Source organism: Talpa occidentalis, unplaced genomic scaffold, assembly GCF_014898055.3.
Source record: "Talpa occidentalis isolate TD23 unplaced genomic scaffold, MPIMG_talOcc4v2.1 talOcc4.2, whole genome shotgun sequence".
Classification (NCBI taxonomy): Eukaryota; Metazoa; Chordata; class Mammalia; order Eulipotyphla; family Talpidae; genus Talpa; species Talpa occidentalis.
The window spans coordinates 6,688,500-6,711,195 of NW_023602073.1; the positions used below are offsets into that span (position 1 = coordinate 6,688,500).

The 22,696-nt window shown below is 45.4% G+C and overlaps 1 protein-coding gene across 5 annotated transcripts in view; it reads right to left on the reverse strand.

Moving 5' to 3' along the window:
* LOC129146368 (uncharacterized) overlaps positions 1–22,209 on the reverse strand; it is a 376,663-nt gene extending 354,454 nt beyond the window's left edge. For 2 of the 5 annotated variants that reach the window (XR_008552995.1, XM_054698329.1), the window contains exons 1-2: positions 22,055–22,209; positions 13,943–14,057 (exon numbers count right to left, since the gene is read on the reverse strand). The gene's annotated coding sequence lies outside the window, so the exon portion shown is untranslated. The other 3 variants (XR_008552993.1, XR_008552994.1, XR_008552992.1) reach the window with 3 other exon arrangements.
* Between the last annotated feature and the right edge of the window lie 487 nt (positions 22,210–22,696).

A 22,696-nucleotide genomic window follows, 5' to 3' on the forward strand; every position in this document is an offset into this window, starting at 1 on the left:
AAAAACCCTTACATTTTTATTCTGTATCATCTTTAAGCACCTATAACTTTTTAAAATAAACCCTGCTGTTTAAATCCATAATAGAACTTTTTTTTTAATACCTGTTTCTATAAACACTAGAAATCCAGGGAGAAAATGAATCCAATCCAACAATCCACACATTCCTACACAAAACCAACCACTTTGCGTATTTAAAGGCTAGATCTGTGGCAAGAGACAGGCTAGAACTAGCAGGAACAAGTCTGTGCAAGATGAATTTATCAGCCACAGCCTCTCCTCCAGGTCATCCCAGGACTACGCCTGTGGGCTAAGGCCAGGATGGAAAGAATGGATGGCTGCCTGTTTCCTAGCATATCTGTGTAAAGACTCAACAAGAGCTCAAGAGGGAGTCGCTGCTCTGAAAGTGACAAAAGGTGTGTAGCTGCAAGCTGACGAAGCTGAACCTTCCACATCATCCTGGCCATCGAATGACTAAGCCTGAGCCAGCTCAAAATCAGTTGGAAACAGATTTCAGACAATGCGAGAGCTAGAACACTGGTTCTCAGGGATGATGTCCAAGAGGAGGTCTCTGGAGCTGGGTGTCATCCTTTAAGGTGGCCCAGAATAAAACGGTGACGCATTATGCCTCCTGGCGAGTTCATATATACTTTGAACGGCAAAGACACCAAGTCCCGTGACTTCCAACGAAGATCTTGGGGCAAGAAGACATGTCCACCAGCACTCTCTGGGACCTGTTAGAGAGAAACATTCTTAGCTACTCCATCACCAATCAAAACTCCCCCGCCAGGCTGTATCGCGTGACTCCTAGAAAAAAGCTGTAAAGAGATGGGGGGGGGGGGTGCCTGCAAGAGAAACGGCCCTTTGCAGCATCACTAGTAAAGGCTTCTGCTGACACAGTCTGGCTTCGGCATTCTCAGAGTGAATCAGATTCTAAGTATTTCTGAAACCAGTGTCATCAGTCACCAAATTGCTTCTGCAAAGAAAGAAAAGGCTTCCTAACAGCTGCTCTACATGCATGCCTCTGCATCGAGACACTGACGGTGTTTTTACTGAAAGATTAACCACTAGATGTCACAGTAGATACTCATCATGGAAGGGACTCAATGTCCTGCCCTGCCTCTCTGCAGCCCAGGAGGCATAAACCTAATTCACAGGTGGCCTTCTGAGGCTGTGGGCACAACAACAGTGGGGACCTACAGGCTGGATACGATCTGACTAGCAAGCCTTGCCGTCCACCTGGAGAGGACTTCTCAGGGAAGATGCATCAGATTTCAAGCTTCCATAGAAGAGATCAATTGGATTTCTTGATGTTTTTAACCTTGCTGACACTGGTGCATTAAAGGAAATGCAGCTCAACTTGAAAGGTGCAGTGGCTGCAAAAGGGGAAACATTCTCTACCTATCCATCAACTTCAGGCTTGGGGACCACAGAAACATCTGACGGCTCAATTTACAGCAAATGTTTCCAGGGTCTGTATATCCAAGGGGCTGGACTCCTGTGTCCTTCACTTTTCCAGTTCTATCTCAAAATCGCTCTATTGGGCCAATTCAATTAAACTATGGCTTTTCAGTCTACAAATCCAGAGACTTAACTGCGTATTTCCCAAGGTATCTTGGCTGTGCAAGGTGCTGGAAAAGAAGGCTGCAGGTCAGAGATCCAGGGTCTCAGCACAGGGAAATGTGTCCTCGCCACAGGGGCCCAGCAAATCAGTCAACCTCTGAGTTGTTTCCTCATCTGGAACAAGAGGAGCACATGCTCTGCTCAGGAGTCCTCATGACTAGGCAGTGAAGCAGTTTACTCAAGGCGCTCTGAACTCTGAGATGTGCTGTTATCAGCTAGGGCAGACCGATAACCCACTAGCCACGGTGCATGATGACCGTGGTTGGTACAGCTGCGTTTACTAAATCAGAGGCTCCAACTGTAAAACAGCCCCAAGACACAAGACACGAGGGTAGTTTTAATTCGTGCTACACAAGAAACAGGAAATATAGGACTCTCGACCCAGTTTAAGTCTTTAAAGACTCTGTACCTTTAAGATAGGAAAATTCAAAACTTCAGAAGAAAATCATTTGCTGACACTTCAGGGCAAAGAGTTAAATTAACTGCACCATTTAGAGACAACAACACTGAGATTAGTCAGGTCACTAAATGTCCTCTGCACAGCTGAATAGCAAACAGATAGTGTTTTCATTTCCATAGATTAATAACTCTCCCTGCAGGACGCAAAGACGGTATGAAGTGTGACTTCCAGAGTTTGGTTTGGAGAAGGTTCATGTACTACTGCTAAGACCCATGTTTCAAGGTCACATCCAAAAACATTTTTTTTTTTCATTGTCATGTTGCTTCTTACTCCATTTGCCTATTCTGATCTCCAGGAGGATTAACAGTAACCTGCAGCTTGCTGGGAGTAGAAAAAGAAAAAAAAAAAGATTGGAGTCTTCCTCACTCCTTTTGTATGTGTTTACACAGATTGTTGGAGGAGCGGCAGTATTCATTTGGATGACATTGAGATGGAAAAAAAAATACACCCTGTTTCTTCTGAAGAGTAGAGAAAGGTACAAGGGATTACAGAGGATTAACTAGAATAGAAAAGGCAAAATAAAATAAAAATTTTGGCATAGATGCTATCACCGTATAGCCCTCAAGCTCAATAGAAAGCAAGGTTTTATGTAGGGGGAAGGAGATCTTTAAATAAAGAAGCAGATCATCTTTCTCCTGTCAATAAGAGACACATTTCCCCCACAATCCAAAAGTGGAGCCTTCCTGTGAAATCTTTCATAAGCCCCCATGGTATACAGCAAAGTAATTACCACTAATTCGCATGGAAAAAATTTTGAGCATTTCCAGATCCCCCCTATCAAGTAAGACATAAAACTTGAAATAATCTTAACATATAGTAAAAGCAGGAGTAAGATGACATATATACAGCGTGTATAAAGTAATGGCCTGGAAGGAGCTTCGGGCCCCCACCCGTGCTGCCTGGGTGCCACTGCCTCTAGAACAGTTGCAGCAAAACCAACACTGAATGCTATTTTTACTCCTCACCTTGTCATAAAAGCAAAAAACCTCTTCAGATTTCTTTGGGTTGGTGAAAACAGGTTTTAATGTAAGTCTTCCATAAAAGCAAAGTGGGCATAACACAAACTTTTGAAAAGGAGGGGATACTGGTTGAAAGACAAGCAAGGTCCCCAGAACTTGCTGAGCCAGGTTAAGGATTCTGTACTTTATCCTAAGGGTCAGGAAAACTCAGAGGAGGGTGAAGGAAAACAGGGGTGCAAACAAATGTCTAATAGGAAGATGTTCAATTTATTCTTGCAGGGGCAGCTAATTGTCATTTGTACCTAGTATTGTATGTGTGTGTATATGAACATGTGTACATATTTACGTACATGTGTGTAGGGGTGTGTGTGTGTGTATAAAATAGCCTGTCATTATTTGACACAGGTGACATGTACGGAATAACAGTAAAGACTGGTGAGCTGGGGGCACAGCGTGGACATTGAACAAGCAGTCTCACTTGCTTTTAATTAACAAACAACCTTTCTATATGCATAACGGTGCAAGAGTTTGAGACTTAGGCATTTAGCAAACCATGATCCTTGCTATAGAGTTGTAGTCTGGGGAAACAGTCCAGTATTTGGGATTAAGTTTGTCAAGGTTGGCTAAATTGGAATCATCACACTCTTTTGTCCAATGGGAACTTTACAAAAACTTCTGCTCTGGGAGTTTAGATAGATTTATTTTTGGCTACCTACACAATGGACTGCTAAATCTGGTGAGATACCTCCTGACTGGCTGTTACTAAATTCTCTAGGCTACATCCTAGTAAATAAGGCTTTGTGAATTGTTACATGTGTAATCATTACATTTTGGATATACCTAATTTGGCAATTAAAAAATATGTATGTAAGGCATCTACTGGCAGATCAGAAAATGAGAAAATAACCGTATAATGCTCAGAAATATTTTTTAAAAGCTACATGAAATTGACTAAAACAAAAAAGCAAGAAAAGCAATTTTCAGTTTGGCTTCAGAGAGAAAACAGGTTGAGCTAGAACAACACAGTATCTCAAGAGGCCATTTAGGATGCATATGACATCCCAAACCACCCCAGCCCTGATGAGTTACCAGCCCAGATTCAGACCCTGAGTTACAACTGGAATTCCCCAAAGCTCAATATCTAGAAATTAGCTCCCAACCACTTTTCAGAGCTCACTCCAGGGATGAGCTAAGCCAGGAAGGGCAGAGGGCAGCAGTGTGCCTCTTAGTCCAACATGGATGAAAATCAAACCCAAGGAGACACTCTTCAGCCAGGAGGCCATAGGTCTAAATGAGTATGGGTGTGACCCCAAGCTCCTATCCTTGGATAACAGACTTCTTCCATCCTGAAACTCCTCACTCATCTTGGCCCAAGTGAAGGCAGCATCTGGGCTTCCAGCATGGGTGGCACCCCAGGGCTCAGCACAGACCCCAAAAGCAGCAGGAGAGATGCAAGAGGTGCTCAACACAGTCCCCAAAGTGCTCAACACAGTCCCCGAAAGCAGCAGGAGAGATGCAAGAGCTAGGAAACTGGCCCAGGATGAGGAAAGGCCAGAAAGTGAAGAGCAGGTGGGCAGAGAAGAGGAAAGAAGGTCCTTGGCCATAAAAAGCACTAGGAAGTCAACAGGGAATGGTTCCCAAGGGGAGCAGTGGGCAGAGGAGAATGAGAACCATTCCCAGCAAAGCCTGGGCAGCCTGGGCAGAACATGAGTTCCAATAATCCTGTTTCTTCTTTCCAGGTTGGCCTTCAGTACAATTACAGAAGCAAAGAGAGGGATGACATAAAAATGTGAACATTCACATTTCAAGAAAAAGCAATAGAATTAAAATGAAAGAAAGCCAGACGGAAATAGCTGCAGCAATTATAACTTAAATAAAGATTAATATCTAGGACACATGAAGAGCTCATGTATGTAGATTAGAAACACCAAGACTCCCATTTGCTAAGTGTGTAAAGGAAAATTAGTAAATAAGTACATGAAAATATTCTCTCTCGGGTGTGGGGGGGGAATAAGAGGAATGCAAATTTTAAAACCAGGAAGGCGATTAAATTAGCCAAAAAATAGAAAGTCTCACAATTAATCAGGGTGAAGCAAGAAGCAAGACATTCTTTTTTAAAAAAGAGATTTATTTATTTATTTATTTATTTATACAAGCACTGGGGTACAGTCAGAAGCACGGGAGGGTGAGGGAATTCACCAGAGCGGGGAACAGAACAGGCAGACTGACGAAGTACACTGCTGAGGGGAGCAGCAGGCGGCAGGAGAGGTCTGCGAGCCACGTGGGACCCTCGCTGTCAGCCGGGGATTGAACCGGCGCTGCAGAGGCAGCGGGCAGCTTCACAGCCCAGCGCTCAACCGCTGCACCACCAGGAGAGGCCCAAGACATATTCTTATATTGCTAGTAATAATGTAACTGGGAACAGGCCTTTTAGAAAGCAATTCAGAGCAAGCACCCTCTATCATAGTAATAGTGAGTTTGTCCTAAATAAATACTTAAATATGCAAAGATAGTCACCGCGGCTTTCTAACAGCAAACAATGAGAAACAACTCAAATGTTCACAAATAATACAAAACTCAAGATACAACAGCATGACACAATATTATATAATCCTTGCAAATGATCATCGTAGAGTCTCAGCTACCAATGAGAATGTTTATGCTAACTGGAGAAATCAATACTGAGAAAAAGATATATGTCCAATTGTCAAGAACTAGAAGACAATACATAAACGTGAACATGATTTATGGTCTGGGATGGCAGAATCAACGGGGCATTTTTGGCTCTATTGGTTTTCCTGTATTGTTGCAACAGAGAGGCAACAGATATTTAGAATGTAATGTAGTATTGCTATCAGTCATGCAATAGCCAACTCCCTCTTCTGAAGAGTAGATGAACCGACAGAGATCATCACACCCAGCAGAGTAGAGGGAGTCCAGGCCTTCAAAAGTTTCAAAGGTCTATTTGGGATTCAGACCCTGCCCCTGAGGGGCTTTCTGGCTCTCCTCCCACCCTAAGTAGTTCCATATACCCAGTTCTTTCCTTTGCTCTTTTGGTTTTTTGGGTTTTTTTTTTTTTTTAAATAATTATTTATTTTTATTTATTTATACAAGCACTGGATACAGTCAGAAGCGCAGGAGGGTGAGAGGATTCACCAGAGCCAGAGCAGGGAGCAGAACAGACAGACTGACAAAACACACTTCTGAGGGGAGCAGCGGGCGCAGGAGAGGTCTGCGCGCCACGTGGGACACTCGCTGGTGGCCGGGGATCGAACCGATGCTGCAGAGGGTGCGGGCAGCTTCGCAGCCCAGCGCTCAACCGCTGCGCCACTGGGGAGGTTCATGGGATTCAAGTCTTATTATGTCATTATTTATAAAGTCATAAGTGGTACCTGAAATCACTTATCACCCCATCTATATTAGTTACCTACCTGAATACTTGCTCTGCTCCTTCCTACTGTGCTTGCTACCATCTTCTAAAAAAACAGCATCCATTTCTGGGGTGGATACGTTGTTACTGGGAACTCAGCTAATTTGGGGATTATTTTTTGCAAGGAGGGCGCTGACTCGGTGTCCAGCTTGTGACCACACTAAGCACTGCCTCTCCCTTCAGCAAGCCTATGAAACACAAACCACTCTGAAATGTCACTTCTTCTAGTCACACTCCCCATATAAAGAAGCTAATAAAATGGCAGTAAATCAAGAGGTATCAGTAGGAACAGCTTATATATTAACCACTAAAACAGGTAATACTGCACAACACTAACTGGAAAAGCCGATGCAGAAGAGAAAAGGAATTACTTTAAGACTGAAACCTGCACCTGCAGGAAAAACCAAATGACATCAAAAGGGTTTCTGCTTGCAAATTAAAAGCAGGATATGACTCTTGCTACTTCTGCTGAGAGCAGAGCTTCAGCGCCCTCCTTGCAAAAAATAATCCCAGAATTAGCTGAGTTCCTAGTAACAACGTATCCACTCCAGAAATGGATGCTGTTTTTTTGGAAGATGGTAGCAAGAACAGTAGGAAGGAGCCGAGGAAGTATTCAGGTAGGAAACTAATATAGATGGGGTGAAAAATGATTTCAGGCACCGCTTATGACTTACTCCATAAATAATGACATAATAAGAGCTAAAAATGTAAATTCTAATTAAATACCAAACCTAACAAAGTCAAACAACAGCAAATGATGTTTGACAGAGCAAAGGTCTGGGGGAGCCAAGAGGAAGAATTATAATAAGATCTATTCATGGAACTGGACAGTGTCAGCAAGGCAAAGGCGCCTAAGCCATCATTTCTTTCAACTGCCTGGTTTATCGCAGATGGGGAAACTGAGGCCCAGCAAAGTGCAGTGAGTGAGCCAAGTCACCCTGCAGCAGGGCAGCAAACAGAAACCCCAACCACCAGGGTGACGGCTGTCCACACACCGCGCTCACATGCCAGTGTGCTAGAAAACTCCTCCCATTTTAAGTCATCGTTTTAAAACAGCTTTCAACATTCTATAAATATTAAATTCCTTTTTAATAATTTTCCAATGCACAGGGGCACATTTTTAAAAAGCAGCCTGGTTTTGATTTCTTGGGGAAAATTGCACCCCGCTCATGTTTAACCTAGTATTGAGTGAAATATTAACAGGCCATATAATGGTTTCAGTGTTCCTTCGGCAAAGCCAAACAGGACTCAAAAACCCTATCCCCCAGGCCCACAGTGGAGTTTCTGGAGCACGCATTAAACTCGAAGCTCTGCTCCACAAGCCCATCACTGTTAAGTAACTCATCAGAAAATAAAGAGGGAATTACCAAAGGGGAATTGCCAAGCAATTAGTTCTCTGAAGCAGATGACATACAACTGTTGTAGGGAGGAGCTTCCCGCTTAGTCATATGCCAGAGTCAGAGCCTCCTAATCTGTAAATAAAAATGCATCACATAGGATTACAGCTGGGGTGTAGGCTGGGCTGCCAGGCGAGGGCCCGGAGAGTAAGTCTCAAGCCCTCTTCTGCTCCATGCGTCACAAAGCGAGAGATGGTGCCTCTGGAGGCCTTTAAACAAACACCCTTGGTGATTTTCATTCAACCCGCGGCAGACAAAACGGCCTTCCCTATGCAGGTTAAAAGAAAAGCAATCTGTCCCCTCTATCCTTGTGACGTGAGTCGGAAAATCCATTCACCAGTGCAGGATGGGGAGAAAACGTGGGTGGGGAGCAGCAGGGGTGGCCCCGGGAACCCCCCCCTGCCTGATGGCCACCCCGACAAGCGTGACCTCCTTTCAGCACCCGTTTTGTTCTGCGAGCTCGCATGTCGCGCCACCCCACCACCGAGCAAACTGGAGAGATAAACAGTCCCCTATCTGCCAAATCTTGCACACTGAGCAGTGACCCGGAGAAGCGCTCTGAAGTCAAAAGTTCATCGTCTCACTGGGACTATGGATGCTGAACATTTGGAGCCCAACTTAAGCCAATTCCCTGAAATGCAGATAAGCATATTGCCCCTTCATTAATCTTCAATTAATAATTATTGAAAGTACATAAAAATCTCAGGGAGGTATGAAGATGAGCAAAAAAAAAACAAGGGGTGGGCGGAGAAACCACTATCAACATGGCCTGGCTGTGTTTGAATTGACAGACAAGCATCAAGAAGGCAAGGTCCGGGCCAGGCCCCCTTCCCTGATCTTGACCTCTAAGAGCGCCCTGCATCTCTGCTCCTTTTTTTTTTTAAAGAGTATTTATGCATACAAGAACTGGGGCATAGGCCAGAGTGCGGGGGGTAAGAGGATTCACCAGAGACAGAGTGGGGAGCAGAACAGGCAGACTGACCGAAAGACACTACTGCGGGGAGCAGCAGCAGAGACAGGAGAGGTCTGCTGCTCCATGTGGGTAGCTCCCTCGCCAGCCGGGGATCAAACTCGTGCTGCAGAAGCTGCAGACAGCTGCACAGGGCTGCGCCCAATCCTGCGCCACCAGGGAGACCCCTTTTTTAAGATTTATTTATGCACACAAGAACTGGGGTACAGGCCAGAGGTACAGTAGGTAAGAGGATTCACCAGAGACAGAGTGGGGAGCAGAACAGGCAAACTGACTGAAATCCACTGCTGAGGGGAGCAGCGGGTGAGGCAGGAGAGGTCTGCTGTGCCATGTGGGTCAGCTCCCTGGCTGGGGATCCAACTTGTTCTGCAGTAGCTACGCACCGCTTCATAGTGCTGAAACTTAACTCTTTGAGCCACCAGGAAGGCCTATGCCTTGAAACATTACCCCCTGGCATACCCTCTGCACTCCATCGACCTAAGCACCTAAGAGACAGGGCTCAGGACTTTGTGGCAGGAGTCAAGCTAGTGGCAGGTGTCAAGAGTTCAAGTGGGGGTGCCCATCTGACTTGTACCACAAGAGCCAGGCCACCTGGGGCAAATTACTCAGCTTCTCTGCACCTTGGTTTCCTCATTTGTGAAACAGCTCATTTGTGAAACAGACGTGATAACAGAGTCTGCCTCAAAGACCTGCAGTGGGGATTAAATGTGTGAATACATTGTAAGTATAGACAATGGATCACCTCTATTATTACCTTTAGGGCCAAAGTGGCATAATGCCTGTCACACAATAGATGCTCATTAAAATATGCAGACAGAAGAAGACTCTAGCCCTGGACTTGTTTCTCCATGCCTCTCACTCCTGTGCCAAGCATTTCGTCTTTTATCGACAGGTGGGTAAGTCACCGCCTTAGTCTGAGTTACTTTGGGCAGTGGACACAGTATATCTGAAAAACTCAGGTTCAAAAAAACTTAACCACCCTCGGATTTTCTCTAACTATATTAAAACAGACTATCCACTAACAGCAATGTAAGCAGATCATTCCCAGCCTTCTTCACTGGGAGAAGGATCAAGACGCTCCTAAAGGCCAAACCTTGGTAATTCTCTATTTATTTTTGGTAAAGTAATCATGGGAGGCCAAATTGTTCAGAAAGCTGCCATTAGTAGCTGGGAAGATACACACACACACACACACACACACACACACATCGATAAACACATATCACATTTAAAAGAGTCCACATAAAACCTCTCACGTTACGGAACACACCCTTATTAATGGGATTTATCAGAGTAAAGGAATCGCCACAAATGAACAATAGCTCCAGAGTCAGGGAGATGGCATGATGTGATTCACACATATCACATGAAATAAAATAAATCAACAATGGAAAAGATCAAAGGAAGAACTGGAGTTGTTGTTAGTATACACAGGGCTTCACTGAAAATCGTAATAAAACTGTTTAGAGGAAAAGAGAGGGATTATTTGTTTAAAGGAGAAGAAATACTGCATGTACCGAATTTCCAAAGCAGCATTCGTTTTCATACACACATATTAGATTTAGCTAAAATTAGCTCAAATTCCTATTTTTTAAGGGCTTAGAAGAAGACAGGTTTCAACAAGATTTCATTGAGCTGTATGTAGTTCAGCCCTGAGTTTCCAAGGTGCCTGAGCTTCTAGGGAAGTCTGCCTACCCCCCCACCCCCAACACCCTCCCACCAGTGTTTACGACCCACATGCATCATCCCCACTTCTACCCCATCGGGCGAGGCAGGAGAGGTCTGCTGCACCATGTGGGTAGCTCCCTGGCCGGCTAGGAATTGAACCCATGCTGCTGCTTCATAGCTCAGGGTGCTCAACCCGCTGCACCATCAGGGATGCTCTTCATTCCAGGTCTTAAAGGGGAAACATACACACAGCATACACAGGCCGTGTCATACCGATATTTCAGCTCCACCCATCTGCCTCTTACCCTCTCTCTACATATTCTACACCAGCTAATGCCATCCCTGAAATAATCACCCCATCCCTGAAATAATCATCCCATCCTACCTGTCAAATTTTCTGCTAGGCACAAGAACCCAAAGCCCAATTTCAAAGATCACTTTCATGCAGAAGACTCTCCAAATTTACCTCCAGACCAGGCCATTCAGCCAATTTATCCCCAAGCCTTCTTCTTTCTACTGGACACCAGCAACTCAGAGGTCCAGCAGCCCCTGTGCTTCAGCCGGCATGGCCTCATGGGCTGCACAGCATGCACTTGCTCATTACCTCCCAGCCACTTACACGGTCTCCCTCCTCCTCTCTCTCTCTCTCTTCCCACAGACATGCTAACCAGCCTTCACTGCTCAACTCAAATGGTCCCTCCTCCTCAAAGTCTTTCCTCAGCATCCTACTCAGCACCATTCTTCTGGATTCCTTCAGTGTTAGAATTTAGCCCAGTAAGTAAACTTATCCCATTCTGCTTTGTTCTTTTATTGGAGAGAATGTCTTCTTTCCCCTACCTGACCATGGAGAACATAACTCTTTCTTCTCGTCGCTCTTACTCACTTTTGTTCCCACAGAACCAGGTAGCAGTTTGAAAAATGCACCGTGAATCAATCAATCAATCAACCAATCAACCAGTCATTTCTTTACATAAATGATGCCTGCGTTCAAGTCAGGTTGTAACTCTGCTACAGCTGTGCCACATTTATAAAATAGCAAGAACCTGAAATAATTGTCATCTAGGTTTTAATTTTGGAACAAAAAACCACATTAATGAATATAGACTATATGGTGAATGATACTATTTCCCAGCCCACATTTAGTCATCAGCTTTGGGGACTGTAATGAGGCCATCATTTATGCAAAATGTTTAGATAATGCTTATAAGCTTCCTTTAAATGCAATCATTGAAAATGTCAGCTGCTTAGAATTCAAGGTGACTCTGTACTACTTTGCCAGTAGCACAATATGAGTATTCATAAGCCGCGTCTAATATACTAGAAAACCCTGGGTCTCCTCTCAATAAGCTGCACACATTGACCATGAGATAAGACTTTTGCTGCTTGTTTTTTCACAGCAAAATTCTCGAGCTATTTCTCTTTTAAAAAATGACTCTCTTTAAACACCACAGGTTACACAATTTCGCATGTATATTAATCACATAGACAAATTACTTCTCCAAAAACTGAAATGTGGGTATTTTCTGCCTAGTATAAACACAATAAAGTGGGTAACTCTCCTAAGAGATAACGAAGCAAATAAACATCTCACCCCCTCCCATTCACCTGACACCTGCAGATCTAAAGAAGTCTACCTTTGCATGGAAATCTGGGGTTACTCCATTTCCTTTTAACGAACAGCCCCCTAAGTCACAGCCAATAAAATGCAAAGAGCCCAGCTCCAGGTTTCACAAGGAAATGTGTCTGATAACATCCTGCCTCCCTGCCCCACCCCAAGAGGACTTTTTGACTACCCATTTATGGGGCCACAGTATTTAAGGCGCTCAGGTTCATGTGCTTGTTTTAACTCAGACCACAGTTGAGGCATGCAACTCATTAGTGCACTTTGCAACGATATAAAAATAATTCCTATACATCCTCTCGTGGTAAGCAAACTGGACTAACATGAAGTTTAGAAAAATAAATAAAAGGCTCATTTGCTCTGCAGTGCACAAATGTCTACAGTGTTGGTCCAAAGACCAAGGTACAGATATATTGACTTGTTCCTTGTCATCACGTATGGTCCAGGAACAACCATCGCCAAACAAGAACATTGCAACCCCCTGTTGGGAGAGAACTTACAAGTTCGCCACGACAACTTACGCCCCTGGATCACCAACCAAACCCAAACCCAGGGAACTTCATTCATTTCATCACGTTGTAAATTAGCACCATCTTATACATAAGGAAACTAAGGCACCCCAAGGTTATAGCACTGCCCTAGGTCACAGTGGCAGATTTTAAATGCAGACCAGCAAGTTCCAGAATCCTGTGTTCTTATCTCAGATGCCAAGGAATTTCTATGTAACTCAAAAACTGGACCTTCCGTGTAAGAGACGGAACTCTTCAAAAATTATGGTGGAAACCTTTGGTAAAGTAAGTAAAATATTTTGGTAAAGCAAATCTTTACCTCCTAACAAATGAGTTGAAAATCCAGATTTAGTCCCTTGAAGACTGTGTGACTTACAAGTGAGGAGATACAACATTCTTTGGGAAGAGCTGGCCAGCGGCCACCCAACCCCCCAAACCCGTAGCGTACCCGTATGAGTCCAGAGACCAAAACTGCACTTCAACTCAGTAGGTCTCTGGTGGGGTTCCAAATTCTACATGTTTTAAGCTCTCCAGGTAAGTCCATTGCCCAGCCAGCCTTGAGAAACTCTGAAGTGGTCGATTTCCAGAGCTTCGTCAAGGTGGTCTGCTCCCAAGGCAACTGAGAGAGGGAGCTATTTCACAATCTCCTTTGATTGCCTACACCAGTCCCAGCTTCCACCTAACTTCCATCTCTCCTGATTTCATTTGGCAGTATCCTCTTGTCCTCACTTCAATAGAGAACCATGAGTCATCAATCCTACACACACCCTGTGTCTGCATGCCTCTCCAGGCCAGAAAAATTTACTCTACATGAGTAAATCAGGAAGTTGTAAAATCCAAACAGACACAAAGAAAGTCAAGATTCAACAAATACTGATTGCCATGAAACAAACAGGCCTGTCTCCCTACTCATGAATCAGATTACAACAAAAATCAAGAGTGAGAAATCTGTGACTTAAGATAACTGTCTGGGCACAGAACACCCTCATCGCATTAAATCAAGGTGACAAGATAAAATGACATGACTCAAGTCCCAGCATGCCATCCTCATCATCACAAAGTCAAAGGCCGTCTCTTCCTTAAGCAAAAAAATGCAACCAAAAAGAGAGATGCTTTAATCCAAACTTGAGGGAAAAAAAAACCTCTCCTGGCAATATCTCAATTTCCCACACAATATAGTTTGCAATGACAATTACAGTCAAGAGTCAACAGACTCCTAAAGCAGGCTCCTAGGCAATTTTCCCCAGGACAGACTTTCTGGAGAACATCTTTCTTGAGACTTTCTTGAGAACGCCGCCACACTCTCACCTGGTAGGTGATGCACTTCCCTGGAGCGGCAGTGGAGGAGAACACTGTTGTACAAGGATGACAGACAAATCTGCAGCTCGAATGGACCACGCAGGTGACTTGCTGCACGGTGCTCCTGCAACAGTCCAGCCAGTGCAGGAGAGGAAATCCGAAAGGAAAAACAGAACACATATTGCTTTAAAACATCATCCCACCTTAAAGTGTCTGCACATGAAATCTGAAGCGGAAGGACATCAAATTTTGCCTTTTGGTTTGCGGAAATTACATAGGTAACCAGTCCGCTCCAAAAGCAATCTGGTTTTATTCGACAGGGCTCGGAGGGAGGCCAACGCAGAGAAAGGTCACCCCTTCAATCAAATTAAGAGTTTGGTCTCCCCATTTCAGCCAGCTACTGTCATTCTTTTATCTAGTGATTCTTACCAAACATCTGATAAACACATGCTGCTAATCACAGGAATGTCAGGTGAAAATGGGCATGGATTGAATAGTAATTGTGCCAGTCTAAATCTAACTATTAGACTTATTTTGGGGCATATTACTATCAACATGCAACTTGAAAACAATTGTAAAAGGGCTCAGCTGTTAGCATACCCATCTATTGGCACAGAAAAAAAAAGGATAAAATGCAGAAAAAAAGTTAGGGTATGCACATATTCACTAGATGTTCCACCAGACTTCAAATTATTTCATACTATTGAATGGGTGTCTATTTCTTTTTCGAATTTTTAAGGCCTTGCTCTCGGTTAAGTAAAAATTACCCATTGTGTGATGAATGAGTGAATGTGAATGAATGAATGAAGTCAGGTGAATGAATCTTTTATATACCTTTCCATCAGGGAGCTTGGTGCTTGTAGTTTTTGTGAGGTAAAGACCTACGCACAGAAATGGAAGAAATTGAGGACTTGATCTAATTTCTCTTTTTTGCCCTAGCTATTAAAATTATATTGTCAAATACTGGGTAATTCTCAATTGTCCATATTAAATAGGAAGAATCAGTAGCACAGTTGTCATAAAATAATCCCCAAACTTAGTATCTGCTGAAAGGATTTTTCAGTCTTTGATTCCTGGAGCTGATCTGCATATTTGTTTAGGCTGATATTAAATTAGCTTGGGTTTCCTAAACCCACGCCAGGTAACAGTAGGAAGGAGAAGGCCTGGGATTATATTGGGTGTCAGAAAGAAACTATTCTGGAGCTATGAATATGATCTCCAATGTGAATAATCTGTAAACAGGTATGGGAGCCAATTATCCTTGGGTACATGGCAACACATCTCAGTAGTCATGATTATTTTCATCCATACACACTCACTATTTTTAAGAGCACAGCCCAGCTGGAAAGGAAAATAATTTCGATTGCTTTCCAACACTTTTCAAAGTAATAAATAGTTGCCAAAGTATTCTTACTTCTAACTAATCCATTCACCAAGCATTTATGTAAGGTCTATTGCATGTCTGCAGCTGATAAGCACAAGAAGTTTTCTAGTCCTTGCTTTCTCCACTTGCAATCTGTGAGCGTAGAAGGAAAAAGATAAGCAGTTCTAGAATAGGATGTCTTTGAAGTCCTTAGAAGACACTACCCTTCCACTAAGAAGCCAGTAGAGTTACAAATAACAATAGCAGACAAGCAAAACAAGCTCTAGTTGAATAAAAGTAAAATTCAGTTTATTCTCACACAGGACTTGTTTGAAGGGGTGGGGGTGGCTTTTATGTAGTAACATCTTGAGTGAAGCATGGAAATACTTGATAATGATTCCCACTAGGCACAGGCATCGAGGATTTGCAGTTTTGTGAGCTCACAGTGGAGTGTTTGCTCATATACTGATGTGTGCACACAATCTAGTTACATATCACCTGGCAGATAAGGCTTTATAGAGTCCAAATTACAATCTCCTCCTATTCTGCTGAAGTGCAGAGAACAGTCAAACATGATGCAAAAGCTGTAAAATATTAATTTACTCTCGCATTGGTATGCGTACTTATTTCAAAAGTATTTACCTCGTCATACTAGTTCGGGTAATTAGGAGAGTTAACATAGCTCGTTGTATCCCATCAGAGAGAAACACAAGAACTAAAACAAGGCAGAATGAAACTATTGTAAAAACATATAAGCAATATACAAACAAAATAATCTACAGAATGTTTTATAGAAGCTATACACTAAAAATAGAATCTTTAATATGTTAAAAGCACAGCAGGGCAACATAACCCAATACCATTAATAGTGGAAGGTTACCAAGAAAGAGGGCCTAAATAATATTGATGAGCTGGATAGTTAGTAAAGACCAAAGGGTAATATTAATACTTTCTGGGGAAAAGAGGTCAAAGCTAAGGGGGCAGTAAAAGAAAATGTATCAACACAGTAACAGAAAAATATCTTTCCATTGAACACTAGAAATACAAATGTTCATAGGTTAGTAACTATAAAACTTCTGCCAAGTAACTCCTTCAAATCCCTGTCATGTTAACAACACATAATTGGGGAGAAAGAGGGAGTTGGGTGAATCTTCCTCTTAGCCTGAATGAAAACACCATAATTAGGGAAACTTTTGCCCCCCCCCCCATGACTACTTCTGGCTACCTGACAATGAATTTTCTGAAAAGTAATTTTCAGGTAGGTGTTTTCCCTATTGCAGTGATCACTGCATTCTCTCTACTCCACAAATGGGATGCATTGGTAGGTGCAGAAAAACCAATGAAATATTTCTGCTCACATCAAATATGTCAAAAATATACATAATGCTTGTGTTTTTCTGTCTGTAATAATTCTAAACTTGCTTTTGTACATTCAGTACAAGGTGTTGTGTAAAACTGAAACTTCCATACCTTCTTTATGCATTTATAATACATTAGCCTAAAAATTCAGATTTATAATAAAACATATTACATTATATATAATATAATAAAACATATTACATTATATATAATAAAACATATTACATTATACAGATAAAAATGTAAATTATGAAACCAGAAAAAGATTTCAAAAGCTGTTCCCACAGATAGATTATTTACCTAAATCTTTTTATACTCCTGTGATTTTATACACAGACACACACACATTTAAAACCTCAATCCAACTATAATTCTTTCAACCAACATTTAAAAATATTCTCTGAAGCTAGCACTTGGTATACTTATTAGTATATCAACGCTTAAAGATATTTTGAATGAGTATTTTATTAAACTGTGAATTAAATAAAACTAAAATTTGAACAGCATAATTGATGAGTACAAAATTCATTCCTAAAAAAGGGGGTACAGCAAAAGTGTGTATTAGAATAGAGATCCTCTCTCTACTGGGATTTCAATGATATATTATTCTCGTTGCCTTTAAGAAAATAAGGAGGGTCTGCTTCTGATAACCTTGAAAGTATGACCAGAACTAAATCTGTTCTTTGAAGTAGTCACTTATCTAAACATACAGCACACAGCCAAATTCTTCACAGAAGCCAACCATTCAAATTAGTGAATTGCTCTGAAAATATAAAGCAATGGAAATCAAATTCTCTCTCCCTTCTAAAAATGATATTCTGTCTTGCTGCACTGTGTCGCTTTACATACGCAAGTATTTAAGCTTTGCAGAATCTAAATTACGTGTCACTTTCAGACAGCTATCATTTCAATGACTAACATTCACTCAACCTTACAAATTTACAAAATTTCATGGTTTGGGTAAAATATGTTTATTGACTAGCTTCTAATAGGAAACACAATGAGCCAGTGTTAGAACGTGTTAGTCATCAGAAACGATCATTCAAGGTAAGTACAAAAGTAAAATCCACTTGACATTTCAGAGTGAAGAAAAATTAAGGCACTTTAGACAAAAGGAATGTGAGGCCCTTGAACGCTGTAATGACAACAAAAGCAGGAGGCGTAGAAATATGTTTACTAATATTTTAATAACCTCTTACAGCTGGGCTTTCCCAGGATTCCCAGACAACCGAGTGAGGGATATCGAAATGTAAAGTCATCTGCAGGCATCTGACATATAATCTGATGGCTACAGAGTGTTCTTGACTCTTTCTCTAAAGTAAAAGCAATTCAGAGGCCTTGCAGTCGAGTGATAATATTTCTGATAAAGTATCACTTCTGTTTACCAAACCCTCTTAAAACGAAATCCAGAAAGGGAAACACTGTGCTCCAAAGTTTCTAATCAAGCATACTTTTCATACTTCTTTTAGCATGAATTTATTTACGCACCCAAAAACACACAGGAAAGCAATTTTCTGTATGTTGCAAATCATAATTCAGGATCCCCAAGGTGTTGTGTAAAACTTAAACCTCTGTGGCTTCTTTTATATATCTGCTTCCCATCTATTTACCTGCTAGAAATAATAGCTCATTTTAACCACAGCAATGCTTGATCCGAGCAGGCCACAATCAAGTTGCCCACTGCATAAACTCACCAAAGCGTAGAAACTCATAAACCCTTGTGAGTAGAGTTAACTAGAGCTCTCAATCCCAGCCCCAGGCAAAGAAAGGATTTACCAATTTAGATCTGGGGCTATAAAACTCAAACAAACTGGCAGAGTCACAACCAAATCAAGACATTATTCTTCTCAGTTATTTTTTCTTTCAAATTTCAGGGTTATTAATTATTCCTGTCATCTGGATTGCCTGAGCAAAGAGACCTTTCAGTAACCAAAGCTAATTTTCTTGCCTTTTTTTTTCTTTTGCAATAGTATTATTATTTGTTTAGCAGGCTTAATAAAGTGATGCCCTAATGCAAAGAGTAATGCTGCTCTCTAAATTATTAAATGCTTGTTAAATTAGAGCTCCCAAAATAGAGTACAAGTGGTCTACTGTGCAAAAGCACCACCCGTCATCCCTCTACCCACGACAGGCCTACAGCGGCTCTCATTTGAGAGCAGAACCTTTAAACTACGACCAAGGATGTAAAGATCAAGGCCAAGCGACCCACGTCGAGAATGACTACATTCTGAATGTCTGCCTACTGTCACTACCATTTTTTCTTATTATGACGACCCTAAAGCTCTGAAATGTGAAAAGGGAGATATCTTTCCCAAATAAATTACTTCCACCGAGTCCAGGATTCCCAGACAACCGACTTAGGGATGTTGCAAAATAAAGTCATCTGCAGGCATCTGACATAGAATCTGATGGCTTCAGAAAAAAAAACAGTAATGACTATTGGGAACTTGGGGTCTAATGGATGGTGCTTTCACACTCGAAAGGGTTAAATGCCTGCAAGGCCAAAATCACTAGACTGCAAAAGAAATGTGGCTTTGGGGAGCTCTGAAAGGTTTCTAACAAGTACCAAATACTTGTTGATCTGTTCACAATAAACACCAGCAGGATTGTCCAGCTCCTTTCACTGTCTGGAGAGAGGCATTTACATACTGTACCCACTAAGAACAGCTTGCGGGTCTCCTTTATAAGTTGAGTGACTAGAAGCCTCATTCAGTGACTCCCATCCAAACGACTGAAAGAAGACGCAATTGAAATAGTGAAGTCTCCACCGGCTTGGGCAGCACAAATAGCGTGCATAAAACACTACTTGGAGTAGTCCAGGCACAAGGCAAACCCACCTGAATGGGCCAGGAGCACTGTCTGTTGCCATGGCAGCCTGATCTAATTACATGAGTGATCAGGGCTGGAGTAAGTGCAGGAAAACCTACACCACTGACACGGATCTACATGATGAGAAAGACAGGCAGGCAGGAGGTTTAGAGGAGCCTTGCAACCTGTTTTATGTAAAAGGTGTCATTCAAGTCCATTTGTCTATGTGGCTGATAATGTACAGACTGATGCACGCACAGTTAGAGGGCAGACAGAGGAGATTAAATGCCACACACAGCATTGGCCTTTAGGGTGCCATCCCTTTCCAAGACTTCATGGGCTGCATTTTCTCATCCCCTCTGGTGGCTTGCTGGGGCTTCAGCTTCATTCCCCCAAATACTTAAGCAACTACCTTCACCCACTAAATAAACCAGAGGGAGCCAGTTGGGGGGGGGGGGTTAACAGCGGCTTCTAGGAACTGCAGAGCTGCTCCTCAGCACCCCCTCCCCATGGCTTAGCCAACACAGTTGAAAAAGTATAGCAGTGCCTAAAAATAATCAGCCAGGGCTACCCACCGCTGCGCGCGCTCTATAACGATGATGTTTAAATATTAAGAACAGCCTGCATTATAAAACACAAATGTCATTGAGATGTGACGACGAGATTGCCAAAGGAGAACTTATTTGCATACACACATTCCGGTGCAGGCACGAGCATGCCACGCTGAGACATGACTTTTTATTCTGTGGGTGTCACAGGGTCTTCTAATCTGGCGAATTGTATCCTGTGGCTCGCAGAGGGAAGCTAAGGCTCTCTTCGGGGACAGAACCAGTTTGGAATCGTCCCTACAGCACAGCATACGGTAAACAAAATAAAAATAGCTTGCCTTCTCCTTAGCCACATCGCGCATTATATAACCAGCTTCCGACTGGTGCTTTCTTTTTATTTATTTTATTTTTTTTTTTTTTTTTTTTTTTTTTTGCCCTTACTACTCTTCAGCAATTTCCCAATCTCCCGAAGTCTCTCTATCACCCTCTTATCTGGAGGATTACATGCTAGGAAAGCAAACCGACACCGAGCAGCCACGGGATCGGACCGGACCCCCCCCACACACACCCCCTGCAGCACCCCCAGTCCTTAAAAACTGAGGATTTTTGTTTGCGTTCTGGCAGGCTCTCCAACACCACCCTACTTCACCCCCCGCGAAGGTTCTTGCTCAACCTCCCTAGAAAACCTGAATTGTTTCGGCGCTTCCAGCCCCCTACGTGGTCTGAAAAAAAATGAAATTCCCCAGCCGCGGAGTTCAGGAGCGCGGCCCGAGGGCGGAGGGCCCGGAGAGGGGTCGGGGCGGCCGAGCGGGCCAAGTGGCCCCAGAGGGGACCCCCTCCCCAGCGCCACCGCGGTCGCCGTCCCCACCCCCCACGCGCGCAATCGCGCACACTCACACACACGCGCGCGCGCGCACACACTCACACACACACTCACACACACACACTCACACTCACACTCGCCCGGTGCGCCCCAGCCCCCTGCGGGACCGGCCTGCGCGCAGCGCTGCAACCACGTAGGAGGCGCCGGCGGCCCGGGAGTGGCGGAGTCTCCGGCCCGGCCCAGGGCGCGCGAGCGGCGGGGCTCCCGGGCGCACCCCGCTCCCCGCAGCGCCTCCTGCACGGCGGCCCCGGCTCCTTCCCCTCCTCCGGGCTCCATTCACCGGCTCGGCAGCCGCGCGGCCGCTCATCCCGCGCGGGCAGGGCAGCGCCGGCCGCGGCTCCCCGGCTCCTGCCGCGCGCGCTGGCGGGGGCGCCGGCCCGGGCTGGGGCGCTCGCGGGCTCCCGGCTCCGGGCGGCGGCGGCCGCGGCTGCACATGATCAGGAAGCGGCCGCACCAACAGGGCGGCGGCGGCGCGGCCCGGGCCGCCCCTCCAGCCGCGCGCGCCCCCCCGCGCCCCCCTCCGCGCCCCCCGCGCCCCGGCTCCCCCACCGCCCCGCGCCCGCCGCGCGCAGAGTCCGGGCCCGCGGCCGGTGCAGCCCCTCCCGGCCGGCCGCGCGCGCTGGAGAGGCCGGCCTGCGCGGGGAGACCCCGGCCCGGGCTCCGAGGCCGGCGGCCCCCCGCGGGGGAGCCCGGACCCCTGCAGACCCCGCCTCCCGCCCGCGGCCCGGAGCGGGGAAGACGGGGCGCCGCGACCCCCGGCCTCGGCCGCCACCCCCGGCGCCACCCCAGGGAGGAGGACCAGGCTCGCCCCGCGCGCGCCCCCAGCCCGGGCGCGCCCCTCCCCGCGCCCCCCGCCGCCCCCCTGCGCCCTGCGCCCTGCGCGGCGTCCCGGGAGGCGAGAGCCGGGGAGGTTGTATGTACATGTCCACACACACACACACACACACACACACGCACACACACACACACGCGTCCATTTCCTCCGCTCCTCGTCCAGCTGTTTTGGTGCCGCCGGTTGGGGTTTGGGGTTTGTTTGCTGGTTGTTGCTTGGGCCCCTCTCGGGAGCGCGGGGACCAGGGGGAGGGGGTGGTTGTTCATCTAAATAAGAGCAGGGAGGGGGAGGGGAGAGGAAGAATCAGGAAAAAAAAATCGCCACTTACTGTAAAGTGGAAATGGATCTGGGGCTGCGTGGGGAAGTGGGGGGCAGAGGGAGAGAAACTGTCTTGCGGCGGCTGTGGCGCTGGCGGCTGCTCCGCGGGGCTTGTTTTGGATCCCCCTGCAGTGGAACAGGTCCTGCACGGCGCCCCACTGTAGTAGAAATGATGTCTGCGGTACACTCCGCTCGCAACTCCTCCCCCTGCTCGCTCCCTCCTCCCGCGCCCGCCCTCCTCGCGCTCTCTCGCGCTCGCTCGCTCGCTCCAGTATGTAAATGTGTAATAGAAGCCAAATATGGAGCAGTTGGCTGCCGCCGCAGCAGCTCCAGGATCCGACGGGGGTGGGGGGGGCCCTCGGGCGGGCGGGCGGCCGGGCGAGCCGCTCGGAGCACGGCGAGCGCACGGCGCGGCTGCGGGGCCCGAACCCTTAACCCTTCGGTGCGCGCAGCCCAGGCGCCAAGCCCCGCGCGCCTCCCCCGCCCCGGGCTGGGGATCGCGGGGTACCGGGTGGGGGCGCGGGAGGGGAGACTCGGGCTGGAGGGGACAGTTCCTTCCAGGTTTGGGGATTTGGGGCGGGGAGCTGGGGCGATGAGGTAATTTCAGCGGGGACCGGCCGGTCCGCGCGCGCCGCCCCGGGTCCCTGCACCG